Source organism: Pelodiscus sinensis, chromosome 1 (genome assembly GCF_049634645.1).
Source record: "Pelodiscus sinensis isolate JC-2024 chromosome 1, ASM4963464v1, whole genome shotgun sequence".
NCBI classification, from domain to species: Eukaryota; Metazoa; Chordata; order Testudines; family Trionychidae; genus Pelodiscus; species Pelodiscus sinensis.
Genome location: NC_134711.1, coordinates 112,719,493 through 112,738,207, shown reverse-complemented (window position 1 = coordinate 112,738,207; position 18,715 = coordinate 112,719,493).

The following is an 18,715-nucleotide window of genomic DNA, read 5'->3' as shown; positions in this document are numbered from 1 at the left end:
GAGCTCCTTTTTGTGCAAAAAAAACCCTCTTGCTCAAGAGCCATTCTTCCTCATTTTTTCAGGAAGAACAGCTCTTGCACAAGAGGGGGTTTTTGCTCAAAAAGGAGCTCTGTAGATGGCTCCTTTTTGCACAAAAGCCTCTTGCGCAAAAACGGGCCCTAATTGATTATGCAAATTAAGTGCAGCAATATGCTAATCTGTGCTTCATTTGCATAGGCTTTTGCGCAAGAGGGATGCAATGTAGACATAGCCCCAGATAGCAGCACTGCTCCAAACCCCAGCCAGCCAGAACACAGAGAGAAGCAACACACACATACACACACACGTTACACACTCCTTCAAACTCAGCCACCCACCCCGAGCCTCTTCCACCACAGCCTGCCCCACCACTCCCCACATGGCTTCTACAGGGGGCCCTCTGTCCCAGGGAGAATGGGGAGTCCTCCCACTTGGCAACCACCAGAACAGAGGAGTTACCTGAGGCAAGTGAGGGGGTGCCTCAGTCCTCCCTGACCGTGGCTAAGCTGGCTGCTGTGTTTCCCCTCCTGCTTAGCTGGCTGGCCCCAGGGAAGGTCACGTGAGATACTCATATGTACCACCATCAATACATCATCCTGAGCGGCTGCGTCCATGTCTAGGGCTGCCACTGCTTCGAAGGTACTTGGCTAACAGCACCATTCTTCTCTGGGAGTTTGTTAATGGTGTTTGCAGTTCTCCTTGGAAATGTTTCCAGTATGATTGGATTACAAATCCATGCCATATGGTGAACCCCTTAATCCCACTGGTGAGCAACTGTCTACACAAGCAGTGTGACTTACACCTGCTAGTGACGTCTTTTTGGTGTGATTAAGAGCTGCACAATTTGCTTCCTGAGAGCTACACCTGAACACCAGTTGGAAGCCCCCTGAATTTTGGGAGTGTTCAAACCCAGAGTAAAATGCAAACAGTGCAATGTGGACCCATCTCCATTACAGATACCCACTGGATAATGAATTCAAAGACTGAATGACTAAGAAGTCTAATTTCCATTTTCAAAAGTGATTTGGGCTTAGGACTTGTGTTCCTTATGGGTATGTCTACACTGAGGCTTTATTTCAGGATACTTCCAGTATCCTGAAATAGTGTTTTCTGTGGTTTGACAGCACGTCCTTTATTTCAAAATATCTTTCAAAATGATGGGCTCACTATTCCAATATCCCAATAAACCTCGCTCCACAAGGATTAAGGGACATTTTGGAATAGCTGTCTATTTCAAAATTTGGCACTGCGTACACAGTGCCAAATTTTGAAACAGACTATTTTGAAATAAGCTATGCAATTTGCGTAGCTCAAATTGCGTAGCATATTTCAAGCTAAGGGTGCTATGTAGACGTACTTTATGTGGCCTAGGTGCTTTGAAAATTTAGCCCAGTAATAAAAGCTTCCTTTACAAAACAGTGGGCAAGTTTTATGGAAGTGAAAGACTTGTACTAAAAGAGAGAAGAGCAATTCAGCATGTGCAATGGATTGTATCAGTCAGCATACTAAGTACTTGAAGAAGAACTAAAAAAAGAACTAACTAACTCTGGGAGAAAAATATTTCAGAAGCAGCCTCACCACAATGTGGCAAATCAGAAACTGATACAAAATAGACATATTGCATAAAATACCAATCAAGCTTGTCCTTGGCACATAGGTGATGATTTTAAAAGGATTTAATCGTTGCTGGGCTGAGCAGAGCAATACAGGTTGAACCTCTAGTCTGGCACCTCAATGCCACTACCGAACCAGAGAATTTACCAGATCATGGGAGGTCAATACTGTCTAGCAGCATTACCAACACTTCCACTCCTTACTGGGCTCTTGGAAGACACTTGGGGTAAATTAGAGCCAAATAACATCACAGGACACCGAAAGCCAGGAATGGTGGCTGTAAACAAACTTTATGGGACCACGGGAAACTTTGCCACACTTAAGGGTGGCGTTTTTTTGGGGGGACAGGGGTGGAAGTAGCCATGCACACCAGGATGTGGCTTGCTTTTCATCCGGTTCCCCAGACTATCAGGGAGGGAGGGAAAAGTACTTGAATTCTGTGCAGATCTCTTACATCTGGCTGGTGAAGGGAGAGGGCAGAGTTGTAAATCACAGAATGATTTTTCCCTACCCCCCTGATAGTCCAGGGAACAAGATGGAAAGCAAGCCATTTCCTGGTCCACACAGCTACTGCCCCCGCTCCTCCGCCCTCCTGAAACGCCACCCTTGGCCACACTTATGATAAGTGGACATCCAGCTAATTAAAGTCATGATGGACCATGGATGTTGCCGGACCAGAGAGTGCTGGACTAGAGAGCTTCAACCTGTACTTTCCTTCTAGGGAGTTTGTCACCTAGTGAAATTTTCAGGCCTGAGTTAAGCATCTCCATGTTAAAGTGTGCCCAGTGCATACCTTAAAAGGCATGTGGGTAGTTAAGTACCTAGCAAAGAGATCCCCAGAAGCCAGTTGGCTGAGCCAGGAATCAGGCAAACTAGTCTGGAGTGAAATACCATGGAGAAGAGTGAGGATAGGAAAGGGGCTTAGACATCTAAAGTGCTGATCTGGTGCACCTGCCGGAGGGACCAGAAAGCAGTGCCTCCACCTGCTTGTGATCCTCAATCACAAATCAACCTAGACAACATCAGTCAGTTAGGTAGCTCATGCCCTGGTAATCAACCCTACCACCTCCATCTCTTTCTCCACATCCTGCTCTCTCCATATAGTCCCCAAGCCCTGGCTATCTTTTGTGGGAATGCTGTGTTGCCATCATACCTATCAGTAGGCCTGCACCCAGTCCCACGGCTGCTACATCTGACAGATATCATAGCAGGACTACAGGTCTGAGTCCTTCTGGCAAGATAATCCACCCTCTTTAGTTTGAGAATTCTGCTTATGGGCATTCAGGGCTTTGGTTTGAGCTAGGACTTTGAGCAGTTCATTAGGTGTGGGGTAGCAGCAGCAGTGATTCAAGCAACATGTATGTATTTCATTACACCAATAAAATACTTGCAGCCTGTCTGTCACTACCCCAACATGGGGCTATTCACTTGAGAAAAGACTGCAGTCAGTTCTCCTCTTGTCACAGTTGATACCCAAGGCTGAGTTCTCAAATATTCGTTGGTCTTAAGTAGCATCTACTCTGGCAAATATTCCCTTTTGAAGATGATGGAAATACTCAAGCTAGTGTCACTCAGAAAAGAGTAAGGGCTGCAGAATTAGGCCCACAAATCTGGCAGTTCCCCCTCCCAACCCAAATATGTAGAATTATTTTCTCATTGTTGGGTTTTCTGTGCTGGCAGAAATCTGGAGTGTAGACATAGCCAATGTTTCCTACATTTAAAAAAAAGTCATTTAATAGTTGACAAAACAACACGAATCATGAAAACTATGGTTCACTATTTCAGATTTTAAGTCAAAATATTTACTATCAGTAATTCCAAATGAGTAGAAAACTGTTGCAAAAATATTTGATAACAGACCAAATTAATCCCTGGCACACCTCCATTTACTTCAATGTATAGTCCTACTTCCTCTAGTTAAAAAGTACTTTCATTGAATAAGATGTTGAAACCTACATAATTTCACTGTGACTGGTTCACACACCTCTATTTCAGAGGATCTCGATCTGTCATCTGGGTATTCTGTGGGGCTGCTTCTGAAACATTACTGATACATCTGTCTTCAATTAGTGCTGCTCCTTATTAGTCATAGTCTGGTGCAGACCTTTTTCTTTTCTTTTCTTTTTGTGAGAGGGGCTTTTTGTATCAGTTTATAGCTCAAAAGCAACCAAGTGACTTTCAACTCTGTGTGTGGATGCATTATGTATCTGTTCAAGGTGTCTTGTAAATTGTATAATGATGACATTTGATGACAATATCAAAACTGAGGAAACCATCAGTATACTCGAGGACAGAACCAAAAATTTAGTAGCAATGAGAACAGTGATGGTGGCATACAAGTAAAATTCGGTCCAGATGTAAAGCCAATTTAAGAAGAGGAAACACCAAAACAAAATGAGGGTACATCACCAAGAAGCTGCACTAAAAACATATTCATTTTCATCTTAACTCTGTCTTATTAATTTTCTATGTTGCCATACAGCAAAGCTGAGTAAATAATGCAAAACAGTATTACTTAGATTGCAAGCTTTTTGCCGCAAGGATCATCTGTTTGTATAACACCTAGCACAATGGAGACTTGACCTATGTCTAAAGTTTCTAGACACTACAGAAGGGGAGGGGAACCTGGGGCCCGAGGGCTGAATGTGGCCCCTGGCTTGCTTGTATCTGGTCGCTGAGGCTCAGAGCTTCCCCCAGCAATGGGGAGACTACATTGGGGCTCAAGCCTTCCCACCGGCCCATGGGGCTAGAGCACACAAAATCTACTAGCTTGGCCTCCCCGTAGGCTTTGGTGTACAAAGGGAACATGAGGAGTGTCCTCCTTTTCAGTCAGTCAGGGTTTGGTTTTTCTTTTTTGCTTCTCACTTGTGTGCAATCCCAACTCATTTTTCTGTGCATCAGCGGTCCCGACCCAAAAAAAGGTTTCCCACCCCTGCACTACAGTAATACAATAAGCAACAATAATATTCACAAATGTTTGCTCTGATCCCTAACAGCCATTCAGTCTGACTACGTTTGTGCCCTTATTCACTTGTTCACTTTTCAGCAAACATTCATTCGTGTAGCTGCTTAGAGAACCTCTCTCCTTGTGATATTTACAGACAACTATGGATATTTTCTATTTGCATTTCTCAGCTGGTTTATAAAGTTTCACTCATCTGATCATGGAGCAGAAACAATACTCTGATTTAGGTGAACAATAACACACTGTAAATTATGAACAGCAAATTGTGGAAGACAGAATGACAGCAAATAGTTGGCAAAAAAGCACAAACGCATAAATATATTCAAAAACTGTTCAATTATGAGTAATGAATATGTTAATAAAATCAAAGCCTGTGCAGTAATCATTTGAAAACTAAAAGAGAAATATTTGCTACAAATACTTTGCTCTCACTTCTAGAAAACAAGGGATAAGGGATAAGGGATCTTTCGGAAAAGGCTTTATTATCCGAAAGATCTGCATCTAGACTGGCACTTTTTTCCGGCAAAGCTCCATGCTGAAAAAAAGCGGCAGCCATTTTTATGTTAATGAAGCAGGGAAGATTTAAATCCCCGCTTCATTAGCAATTGCGATATGTCTAATTTGCATCCCTTTTACGAAAAAGGGATGCAATCTAGACGTAACCTACAGTTGCTGTAAGAAATGCATGGGATTAGGACCTAGAGCCTGAATACTAGGCAGGTATCCAGAAGAGCATGCCTATCATAAGAAGCAGTCCACCATATGAAAAGAGCTGTGAACCATTTCCATCTAGTACTTGACCCTGGTAGTCTTTGAGCAACAATTCAGAAGGCAGCTTCAGCTTAGCTACTACAAAACAATTCCAGATACAGGAGAACCAAAGGATTTTCTTTCACCTTGCCACAACACACACATTCCTATCTGAGGATACTTTTCAGTTGGTATTTGCTCCTGCAATGCTCAATTTCATTGCAAGATGTAGGGAGCATCAGTGGTGCTGCTGTGTGTATTTAAGGGGGGGACAGGGGAAGGAAGGGCAATGAACTTCTCTGTGTGTATGCATATTTAGGATGCTGTTTGCCTTGTTTAGTGGCTCACAGACTGTGCGTTCTGTAGCAATTGTCTCCCTTCAGAAAAAATGCATATGGGTCTCCTGTTGTCTTTGCAGCTGACAATAACATTCATGGAAAGATATATTACAGGTCCCAAAGGACTCAAATTACAGTGCTGGTTTCATCCACAGCTGTTTGCAATATTCTTCCAGAAGTCACTTTTAGATGAAGTGTGTAGGTTCTGGGGAAATATTGGCTCTTGGAAACAGGGCCCGCCCACAACATTTTGGCACCTGAGGCGGGGAGCTCAAATGATGCCCCCCATATCCCCTCGCTTGGGCCAAAACTTTGAAAGGTCTCAATTCTGCCTTCTTCCTGTTCTACTCCTCTCGTGGTACTGCTCTGCTACCTAACCCAATAAAGGAGAACTAACAGCAGCAGACACAATTTTCCATACTCTGGGTCCTAGTGGCATGGCCTCTCCCCCCAAGTCTGGCACCTGAGGCAGCTGCCTCAGTTCACCTCATGATAAGGCCAGCCCTGCTTGGAAAGTCAAATTAGGGCCAAAAGTGAGGGGTGCTAATAAAACAGCTTTTACACACTCTGGCTACGTCTAGACTGGCCCCTTCTTCGGAATAGGCATGCTAATTTCGAACTTTGGAATAGGGAAATCCGCGGGGGATATTTAAATCCCCCGCGGGATTTAAATAAACATGTCCGCCGCTTTTTTTCCGGCTTGGGGAAAAGCCGGAAAAGAGCGTCCAGACTGGCGCGATCCTCCGGAATAAAGCCCTATTCCGGACGATCTCTTATTCCTACTTTCAATAAGAATAGGAATAAGAGATCCTCCGGAATAGGGCTTTATTCCAGAGGATCGCGCCAGTCTGGACACTCTTTTCCGGCTTTTCCCCAAACCGGAAAAAAAGCGGTGGCCATGTTTATTTAAATCCTGCGGGGGATATTTAAATCCCCCGCGGATTTCCCTATTCCAAAGTTCGAAATTAGCATGCCTATTCCGAAGAAGGGGCCAGTCCAGACGTAGCCTCTGAGATCAAAAGGCATTTTTCCATTTTAAAAAAATCAAATTGAAAGAGCTGTTTTTCTAATTTAAATATACCATACTTACAGGCGAAATACTGCCACATCGTACTAATGCATATAAGGCAGAAAATGAAACAAGCAGACCTTAAAAGGCCTTAAAAGCCACAGGAACACACTCGATCCACGAAGCCTGACTTAGCTGTCTTAAGTTTCCTGTACAATGAATGGGAAAAGACAGCAGTCAATAAACCTACTCACTATGTCTAGACTGCAGGGTTTTTGCGCAAGAAGCCTTTTGTGGAAGAGTTCTTGCTCAAAAACTTCTTGCACAAAAGCACAGCCAGACTTCTTGCGCTCATTTGCACAAGAGAGCGTCCACACTGCATGGATGCTCTTGCGCAAGAAACCGCTGATGGCCATTTACAGAATGGCTATCAGAGCACCTGTGATTTTCCAGATAGGCTCTTTTTGTGCAAGAAACCCCTGTGGAGCGTCCACCCCTGCCTTTTTGCACAAGAGCTGTAGTGCATAAAGGAGTTATGCCTCGTAGAAGGAGGTTTACCTACACCGCAAAAAGCCCTCTGTTCTGCCAACTGACTGTAGATTTTTCTAGCGCAAAAACGTGCTTGAGGTGTGGACGCTTCATGGGTTTTTGCGCAAAAACCTTGTAGTGTAGACATAGCCTAGGTGGGGAGTCACCTCAGCTAGCCAATGGAAGATGCCAAGTAGAGGAATGCGTGCTAAGCCTTTACCTCTCTGAGATAGGCATGTACGCCCACTCAACTGGGAGGCACTTAGTTCACAAATGAGGGGAACAGAGGTGTTTGGTAACATAAGGCACAAGTGGGACCCAAATTAAAATAGCCACTGGTGCAGGGGGAGGGGGAAAGGGAGGAATAAACACTTCCCTTATAGCCTTAGGTTTCTCCCCCAGTTCAAGTCCATCCTCCTCCTTGGGAAACTGACCGGTCAGTTTTCATTGTGCAGACTGAAAGAACAATGAAAAAAACCAAAAACAAAACCCTAAGCACAGTGTGAAAAAGCAAAGGAGATTTTTAGAAAAATCTTTCAAATGCTAATCATCTGAGACTGTCCCCAATAAACAAGTATTTGCCCCATTGCTATGGTGTTGTTTGATGGCCACTCCAGTAGCACAAAGAAGTCAGAGAGCCCATTTTCACTGGCTTCATGAGAATTGTTTCATCAACTCCTGAGATTCACTGGAGCGGGCACAACAATTACTGTCCAGGCAGGTTAGCAAATCTCTGAGTCTTCCAGGACATTTGATCTCCAGCTCTGATCTTGTATCAGTCTTTCATTAGAGTTTGAGTTATTCTGTTGTTCCTTAAGAGTTTCTCCTTTGTGCATCAATGTTAAATGATCAATGTGTTAGAACTTTGGGGGAATTACTATGTCCCTCTGCTCTGTCTGGATTATGTAAGACCTTGGATGCTGCTGTTCTTTAATGGTACCTCTTTAACTCCAAGTATTAGAGGTTTGATTCCTCAGGTTTACTCTATCATCTAGGCTAAGAAGTGGGAGATCATAGGTCCTTTTGTTAAACTAATATTTTGGCTTCCACTTCTGATTTTCTACCTTTTTCTATATGGTTGCATTGTTATGAGATTTCACAAAGTTATCAGTAATTGACAAATTAGATGTGATCCTTCTTTCCATTAACATTTGAGCTGGAGAAAGAACAAATATTCTCCCGAGGTATTTCCGTAAGCCAGTAACACTTTGTACAAATCAGCCCACTTTTTCATAAGGTTCATTATTGTCCATATACACCTTTCCACAAATCCATTTGATTGGAAGTCATTTGATGTTTCATGATGAAGAACACAATTTATGACCAATTGTCTAAAATATGTACTGGAAAATTGCAGCCCTTTATCACTAATGATTCCTGGAATTCTGTGTCTGGAGAAGATTCTCTTTAATCTGGCTTTCACTGATTTACTATTAGTTCTGTGTAGTATGCAAATTTCGAGATACAGAGAATAATAATCTGTGACTGTCAATCTTTTGATTGCCAGATAAATATGGCAATGCCTACCTCTTCATAAGGTCTTTGTGGAACTGAATGAGGTATCAGCATCAGCCTGTTGGCATGGTTTGTATTTCAAGAATGAAAAGCAGTTCCCTGTCACATTAGTAATATCATAATTGAGCCGTGGCCAATACTGCACCTTTTGTACTAATTGTTTGCACTTCACAGCTCCTATATGACCCTCCTGGATCTTCTGTAGCATTTCTTTTGGAATTACAATCCTACTGCCCTTGAATATCACCCTATCTAGCACAGGAAGTTCATGTCTGAAATTCGAGTAGTCTCTTATACTTGGACAACAAGTGCTTAGTTTTTTTAGCCACTGTTTTATCATCATTTCTATAAGGATTCTCAGTAATTCAGCTTTCTCTGATTCCTCTCTTATTTATTGCACTTTCCTGTTGACAATGGGAATTGACTTTAAGATCAGATCTACATAGACTTACACCTCTCCTCTAACGTCTTCACTGCTTTCATGGGAGCCTCTTCTCTGGAAAGTCCATCTGCAGTGAACATGAATTTACTGGGCATGTAGGTTACAATCAAATCATGCTTTTGCATTATCAAGATTCTTTGAATCCTTAAGGTACAATCATTTAGCAATTTGCTAAATACTGCTATTAATGGCTTGTAGTCCATTACAAATTCCATTGTCTGATTGAATTTCTAGCAGTCAAACAATATTCCTAAAAGTTCTTTTCAATCGGTGCTTATCTGGTTTCTGCCTCAGCCAGTGATTTGGATGTAGATGCCACTGGATGCCACCAATCCTCATGCTTCTGTAAAAACCGTTGCACCTAACCTGAATTGTGAAGTAGCTGGTTACATTTTAATAGACCTTTCTGGTGCATAGAAATTCAACACTGGTTCTTGTATCAATTGTTGTTTTAAATCTCCCCATGAGCCTTCAGGGACTGAACCCCAATACCATTCATTTTTTTCTTCATGAGTTTTCTCAAAGCTGCTGCTTTGGAATATAGATTAGGTATGCATTTCCAAAATAATTACTATTCCCAGGAAGCATAGGATATCTCTTTGACTGAGCACCTGTGTTCCGTTTTAGTGGAATAATTGTTCCATTCACTGTCATAGACAATATCCAGTCCTCATCAAGCTTGCTAATCTCAGTATGTCTATGAAAAACTCCTCAATCAGATTATCTTTAACTGCATGCACTTGATTTTTTCTGCATTTGTAGCAATCTGTAGCATTTTGCAAAATGATTATTTTCTCCACATTTGTAATAGAGCTTCCCAAAGGCAACACATTGTTTGGGGCCATGCTGTAATCCACACCTTCCACATAACCATCTGTACTCACTTTTCCCCAGGCCTATAAGTGAGTGTTTCAGCTTTCTGATGTGACCTGTTCAGGCTATATTATTTAATACTTATTGCCTGTATAACCACTTGTGGTGAATTCAACTCTTTGGCTTGTGTTTTCACAGTTTCTGTTGCCCTGCATATTTGGAGACCTTTTTTAAAAATTAAAGTCTCCTTTGCAGAACAGTGTCTCTTTTGACACATTGTCTTTAATGCCACAAATGATTCTGTTTCTGACTAGAGACTCTGTCAACTAACCAAAGACACGGGGTTTACCGAGTTTCATTAATTCTGTGTCATATGGTGTCATCAACTTTTGCATGCATTTTTTAAAAAAGTATGTTTCTCAAAAGTTTCATTTCTTTTCTAGCATGCAATGTTCCTCAAATTTGTTCAATATTTTATTTAACTTCATGTTTTAACCTTCTTCAAACTTAAAGTCATTATAAATATCAATGCTTCCTTCCCAACAACATGCCAAAAATGTCACTTCATCATTTTTAACTCTGTCCCTATGAGGGCTAAATACAATTCAAATTTGTCTGAAATCTTTCCAGTTCTCTGCAACATTGCCTGACAATGTTTCAGCTGCAAGCACAGGAGTTAACTTCAGAATGACTGCTGTTTCTCTCTCATTCAGCACTTCTGAAACCATGTAATGATCTTGAATGAGAAAGTAATACAACTTTTAATAAAACAAACCAGAGACCTTCTATAAAGAGCTGCTGTACACATTCATGCTAAGTTCCTAATCCCTCCACCCCCCCCCCCACAAACACACCCCACCACCACCTTTGGGGCACCTCTCTAAATTCCTATGTTCATAATTTTATCCCTTATGAGGGAGTGTCTCTAAATTGCAATCTTCTACAAACATATGTCTACAGACCCTAAAATACATTCTAGATTATATTGAATGTATCACTTCTCTATTGTATGGCAAAAATGGAGTCAGCGAAGGGTGGAGAAAACATCAATCATTCTGCACCTCTAACATTATAACATAGTTTCTATGTAGAGAAATGAAGAATGCTCTAATGTCACCAAATGAATTATAAGTTGAATTTCAGGTAGGCAGAATGTAATTACCCAACTTGGAATTTTGCCAGGGGTATTTGATTTCTGCATATATCAATGCTGTTTTTTACAGTACCCACTGTGCAGAAAACTGAAACTTGAATACCTTGGGGTATTTTAAGGTGTTTGGGTGGAGGGTTGGATTAGAGTGAGTTTTAAGAGCTTGCAATAGATACTTCTAGATCCGGGGTCTCAAACTCTTAGCCCACGGGCCAGTCCCGGCTGCTGTGATTGCACAGTCCGGCCCAGGACTCCTGGTGGGCTGGGGAAACATATCCATGGAGAGGGAGGGGCGATGGCCGGAAGGGATGAGGCTTTGGGGCCAGTAATGGACTGCCTGCACCCAGTCTGCTGGGAGTCCTGGGCTGGATTGTACAAGTGCTCTAGCTAGGACTGGCTCACGGGCTAAGACTTTGAGACTCCTGTTCTAGATACCTGATGAGTGGCAATGTTGCAGATGTGTCCCTGTCTTGAATGTGCACTTCTGGTGGCAAAAAAGCTGGTTTCAATTTCCATGACCTGTTCAGGTTTTGGCCTCTCAGCTGACACAACAAAGATACGAATTAACAATGTTTGTGACAATTGATCTGATTCTCCACTGCCTCATGTCTTGTGTAGTGATTAGAATCTGTGCAAAGTAGATTAAAAAGGCCCCCAGATAAGACTTCTAGTTTTTTACACCTATTTTGCACAGGTGTAAATGATAATGCAAGAGAGTGGCGAAGCAGGCCTGCAGGATTTGGTAACTGTCACTTAGTGTACGTCTGGATTACATGCCTCTGCTGACACAGGCATGTAAAATAGGCTACCCAACATAGTCAATAAACAGGGACTTAAATATCCCCGGCTTCATTAAAATAAAAATGGCCGCCGCGCTGTGCCGGCTAAGCTGATTGGCGGCACAGCGCGCAAGTCAAGATGCGGATCGGTCGACAAGGGAAGCCTTTGTCAACCGCTCCTGTAAACCTCGTTTCATGAGGCATAAGGGAGCGGTCAACAAAGGCTTCCCTTGTCGACTGATCCGCGTCTTGACTCACACACTGAGCCGACAATCAGCTGAGCTGGCACAGCGCGGTGGCCATTTTTATTTTAATGAAGCTAAGGATATTTAAATCCCCACTTCATTGATTATGTCCCACAGAGGCATGTAGTCTAGACGTACCCTTAGTTTACAACTTTAGAGGTCTTTTCACATATGTCCCCAAAGAGCATTCTGACAGTAAATATTTTTGGTGACTATGAATCTAACCTGGATTCACATCAGCAATCTAGTGGTGAAAGGCTTTGTCTCTCATTACTAACTCTGTAAGCCATTCGGCCCCTTCCAAAACCATGTCTGAAAGGAATTTCATAAGGGCTAATGCAGCAGGTTCCCTTCTGTGAGCAATGGATCTCAAAAGTCCCATCTACCCCGACAAAGAAATGATGCAAGTACAGTGCCAACTAAACAGAAATTGTATGGCTTGTATGGACCAATCATAGCTGTTTAGAAACTCTGTTCTACACTAGAGCATAATTCATAAATATAGAGACTTTCTATACATTCGCATTAGTGACTCCTGCCATCATGGAAGACCCTGGCATAGGGAAATTTCCCAGGTAACAGAGAGCTTGCAGAAAGCCACCTTTGCCCCAATCCTTTTGTACTCGGCAGAGCTTGGATGCGCCAATGAATCAGGACTTGAAACTATTATGTTTTATCCTCAATGGCTCAACAAGCCATGATTAACGTGGTTTGTGTTTTAAAGGAGCTCCTCTAGCATAGTGTGAATGGACTTTTGAAGAAAGAGAAAAAAGAAACCTCCCCATATATATATAATGGACCAAAGACAAAGTTGTCCCGGCATAACTCTCTCAGCTTTACACTTGGTGGATGTTGCTTAGTGAGCAAAGACAAATGCAGAGTAAAATCCAAGCTCTCACCTTCCTTTCTGTAACTCTGAACTAGGGATGTTAAATATTGGTTAATTGACCAGTCCAGTGATTCCCAACCTTTTCGAGCATACAGACCCCTTTTCAATCCATTAAAATTGTACAGACTCTCAAACAATATAGCTGTTTTCAAACATTCCATTATTTGATAATCATTTGCAATGTATAATAGTTAATATTAACTACACAAATATAGTAGTATTGAGAGATAATACAGCATGTCCACACTGTGGGATGTGCAGACTGCAGGGCACAGAGCTTCTCAGGCTTACTTTTGATCCCGTTCTCTGGAAGGTAAGGATGCATGGGGAAAGTGCTTGCATCTTGTGCATGCCTCTTACACACCAGCCAGAGGTGAGAGGAATGCACGGCATGCAAGCATTTTCCCCACTCTCCCTTTGTTTCCAGAGAATGGGATCAACAACATGGCTGCCCCACACTCTGGGGAGCAAGGAGAAGAAAAGGAAAAGAAAAGTAAGGATTGGGCCCACCATCCTTACTTTTAAATACTTTCTGCAGACCTCCTGCAGTGCCTTTGCGGACTCCAGGGGTTCACAGACCACGGGTTGGGAACCACTGGACTAGTCGATTAACTTCCAGAATTCTTATTGGTTACTTGGCTATTCTATAGTCCCTGGGGGTGGGGCCAGCAGCCAGTGTGTTCCAGCCCCACTCCCAAGGAGCCCCCTGCACCTCCACGTTGCTGCCTCTGGATCAGAGGCAGCTGCATGTGGTGCTAGGCAGGAGCTGGTCCACTAGGGGAGCCAGTTTAAAAACTAGCTCCCCTCGTGGACCCACTGCCTGCCATCCTGTGCTGCTGCCTCTGATACAAAGGCAGCAGTGCAGGGTGGCAGCAGCCCCTGTCTGGGGGGGGTTCTGAGCTCTCGGCTTGGCAGAAGCTGGAACTGAGCTGGGCTGCCTGCCCATCTGGCTCCTAATACACTTTAAATGCAGAGCCAGGGCTGAGCCGAGTTGCTGGCCAGCTTGCTAAAAATTTACTGGCAAGAGGGATGGAGGGGGAGGATGCGTGTAGTCCATAGCATTAACCAGTAAGCTTTTACTTATTGGTTAATCAGTTAATTGACTACACTATTACATCCCTACTCTGAACCTTCTGCTGGGTTGCAGCAGCTGCCTGCTAAAGGGAATGATACTCTGCAGATCAACTTTTGGGGAAAGATTTTCTGCTGCAGTGTAGGATTATTCTTTGTGCCTTTATGGTGAAAATCTAGACTTTAATGATCACCTGGGACAATTATTCAGATGCAGCATTGTACTGTCAGATGGCGTCCAAACTGCTGATCAGAGATGCATTTCCAAGTGCTTTCAGATGGAAAATACAGCAAACAAAGCATGGTCGCATGAGCAGCAGCAAGAAAGAAGACTGTATCTCATGCCATTTTTCTTTTTAAAGGGAGAAGAAACTACATCTGTGCAGCTGATGTAAGACATATTCCTTGGAGCAGGGACTATCTTTTGATAGCCTGTGAACTGTCCAGCAGCCATGGGACACAAATTCTGGCTGGGCAACTGGTGCTACTGTAATACAATTCATACATTCATCGTCTCATGCTCTCAGGCCCATAGCTTGTTGAAGGCTGGCAATACAGAGCAGAGAAAGAAGTCCTCCAGCTGGATGGTTCTTGCTTCTGTGGGCCTGTGCATATTCTTCCCTAAAGACCTCCAAGATCTGTGGGGTAGTAGGCCTCACCCCTCCTCTCCATTTCTATACACCCATTCTCCTCACAGAGTATACCTGCCCTGAAGAACTGAGGGCTCTCTCTCACTAGATTGTCTGCAGGAAATAGCAGCCTGGACCAAAATTTTACATTAAAGCTAGTGCCTGCCAGGCCAGTGATTTAGCGACTTGATTGTTAATCTCACTTTATGATAGGGTGTTCATCCCACACAAGGTCTGAGGGATAAATTAGGCCAATTAATTTATAGGCCGTACCTGGAGGAAAGCCAAGGTGAGCGAAGATCAAATTTGCTGATGAAATCCAGCTGGGGGAGGACCTGAGCTGAGTTAATTAAGACAGGAAGCTAGCAAAAAAAAGGGACTGCAGAGAAGTAGTCTGTAGCCACTCCCTAGGAGCAGATAGAGGTGTGTGTGAGACCACCAAATTCAGTTTTCTGCCGTTATTCCCTGGGACAAGGGAGTTTGAGCTGGCGCATCCAGAGAGGGGGAAGGTGAGGTTAAGAAAGCAGTAGGAAGGAGTCCAGGGTGGGAACAACAGGGTCTGAGACAACCACACCACACATGCTAGATACTGAGTCCCTATAATAACTGGAATCCAGAGTAGTGGGTAGGCTTAGCTTGGCTTCCCCTACTAACCACTGGGAAAGTTGCACCATCAAGGTAGTGTAAGTGAAGACTGCCTAAGACCATTAGCGTGCAAGGACTTTGATACCCTGGAGGGCAAGACTATAGCAACTTGGCTGTAAGGCCAAGCCATGAAGACTGAGTACCTGAGTTGCAGAGAGTGTTGTGGGGGTGTAGCAGAAGAGGTATCAGATATGAGTAGAGCAAAACCCCAGCCGCAGCCACAAGGAGATACCCCTAGTGGTGAGTAGAGTGTCCTGTAGCAAATCCATTTTCTATTGATGTACAAGCCAATAATTTCACTGAGGCTATTCTTGATTTATTGTAGTCTAAGGGCCTGTCTAGACTACGGGATTTTTTTTCAAAAAGAGACATGCAAATGTGGTGCTAATTTGCATATCTTCTTCTGATCACTTTTTCAACAGCACTTTTTTTGAAAGTGAAAGTGGTTTAGATGCGATTCTTTTGGAAAAAAAACCTTTTTTGAAAGAATACTTCTTCCTCAAAAAATGAGGTGTGCTGGGTTCTTTCGAAAAAAGGTTTTTTTTTTCCCAAAAGAACCACGTCTAAACTACTTTCACTTTTGAAAATAGCACTGTCGAAAAAGCGATTGGAAGAAGATATGCAAATTAGCACCAAATTTGCATATCTCCTTTCGAAAAATAAACGTAGTCTAGACGAGCCCTAAGTGAGACCAGAATCAGGCCTGTAGGAGCTGTAACATCATGCATCAAAAATTTCCAGTATAAGAAGCTATATTAGTGTTGGCCAAGCCTCAAGAGGCTTAGTTAATAAAATATGGGTTCATACATTATGTACAGGGCTTTTCATCCTGAATCTCAGTCCCAGTATGGGTAGGATTGGGCATATTATCCCTTTTTGACCTGAGCGGTTAATCAAGATTTAGGCTGTTGTTTCTGTTAAGAGGACAAACTGCTATTGGAATCAGGTATTTCCTTGCGATCCTATTTATGCCCCCCAGCTCCATTGTGGTCCTGCCCAACTCATAATAGGCTGGTAGCATTTCAGGCCTATTAGACATTTCAAAATTCAGTCTGACAGTTTTGATTCATGGAACTCACTGTCATGTGGGACATGCCAGCTCCAAACCCGGATTGCACTGTGGCAGGATAACCATCCTCAAGAGAGATTAGCGTTCTGAGAGTGTTACAAAAACAATGACTTTGTCGGGATTTGTTAAACTGTTTCACAACATTTATTCCACTACCCAGCTGGTGACGAACAACTTTTGCACTAGTGTAGTTGCTAAGCAAGTCATTTCCTCACCATTTTTTTTCCAGTTTATGAAAGATTCTCTCTTGGTGTGTGCACTTTATCAGGACCGGAAGGCTACATCTACAGTGCAGGCTTCTTGCACAAGAACTTTTTGCGGAAGAGATCTTCCGCAAAAAGTTCTTGCGCAAGAGTGCATCCACTGTGCTTTTGCGCAAGACAGCGTCCACACTGCCATGGATGCTCTTGTGCAAGAAAGCTCTGATAGCCATTCACAGAATAGGCATCAGAGCACCTGTGCTTTTTCCGATAGGAGTTTCTTGCACAAGAAACTGCTGTGGTCCATCCACACACGCCTTTTTGCCTAAGAGCTCTTGTGCAAAAAGGCTTATTCCTCATAGAAAGAGAAATAAGTCTTGCGCAAAAAGCCCTGTCTTCTGATGATCTACTATACTTTTTCTTGTGCAAAAACGCACTTATAGTGTGGACGCTCTGTGAGTTTTTGTGCAAAACCATCTGATTTTGTGCAAAAACTCTATAGACTTAGCCTAAGAGAGACGCAGGGTATGTCTAGACTACATGGCTCCATCGACAGAGCCATTTAGAGGAGGTTTCTAGATTTATTGAAGCTGTGATTCAAACTAGCGCGCCGGCGAGATCATGCTAATGGAGCGCGGGATATTTAAATCCCGGCTTCATTAGCTACTTCGCTCGTCTGCATTTGCATCCCTAATCTGAACTAGGGAGCAAATGTAGACGTACCCTCTGATGTGTAACAAACTGTCAGTTTGTGCCAGTTATGAGGGAGTGTTTTGGGATAGACTCTTCTCCACTAGGAACCACCCACTCACTTCACAGAGACTAACAAACAATCATCACCAGATAATGACTTTGGGTCACTAACAGTGTGGACCAGGTTTGACCTTTTGACATAAAAGTGAAAGACTTTATATCTTATCTCCAATGCCATAAATCACCTAGTCCAGCTACACAGAATAATCCATATTCTTTAAGAATCTGATCCCAAAGCCCACAGAGTCAATAGAAAGATTGGTTAAGTTAGCACTTGCAAATAGATACTTAAGCTTCATTACTATGCTTCTTCCCAAAAAGCTCAGCTTCTCAATTGATCAACCGAATTAGAAATTCATTATTCATCCAGTTTCTTCCCACCAAAACACAGCATGTAGTCTGGTGCTCAGCAACTTACAAATCAGGTTATAAAACTCACAACTGTTTCAGTTGTGCTGCTCTTTTGTATATTAGTGCACAGGCCCACCAACGGAGTTCAAAGGGGACAGTTGTCAAGGGGCCCAGTGATTCAAAGGGCCTTGAGCTCCCAGCTGCCACCGCTGCTACTGTGCACACTCCACATGGCTCTTGGGGCTGGGAATGGGCATGTCACAGTCTGGGCAGCACTGAGGGCTGATTGCCCCTGGCTCTGCACCTTCTGCCTGAGACCCCATCCTTTCTGAGGATGCAGTGCTGAGTTTCCCCCCCCCCACACACACACACACACATACCTTGAATGGAGGCCCGGGGAGGCTGTCTGCTCTCCTGTTATTGCATATCAGATCTTGCACAGATCTATGTATTCAAAGAGGACATAACTGATGAAACTTTACTGGATTTGAGCCAAAAGGAATTGGGACAAATCCCACAGCCCTCAATCTAGCACTACTTTCATTGAAGATGATGGCTGTGTGTCCTGAGAAAGGACTTCGGGATTTGCCACTTGCTTGTCTCTCTCTCTCTCTCTCTGTCTCTCTCTCTCTCTCTCTCTCTCTCACACACACACACACACACACACACACACACACACCACACACACCCCTGGGGAAATTCTTTTCCAAAAATATTATTTACTGTTTATTTTTTAAAGTCTTTCATGAAGTAACCTCAGTCATTTAATACTGTCATTTCAGGTGTCCTGTGTTTGATTTATAGACTCTAAAAAACCTTCCTGAAATTATACCCACACTGGTGTTCAGGACAGAATGGAGACTATCTCACCCCGTGTCTCATTCTGTATTCCTTCTATTTCTCCAATGACACTGCAAATAAATTGATATTAATGCTACATAA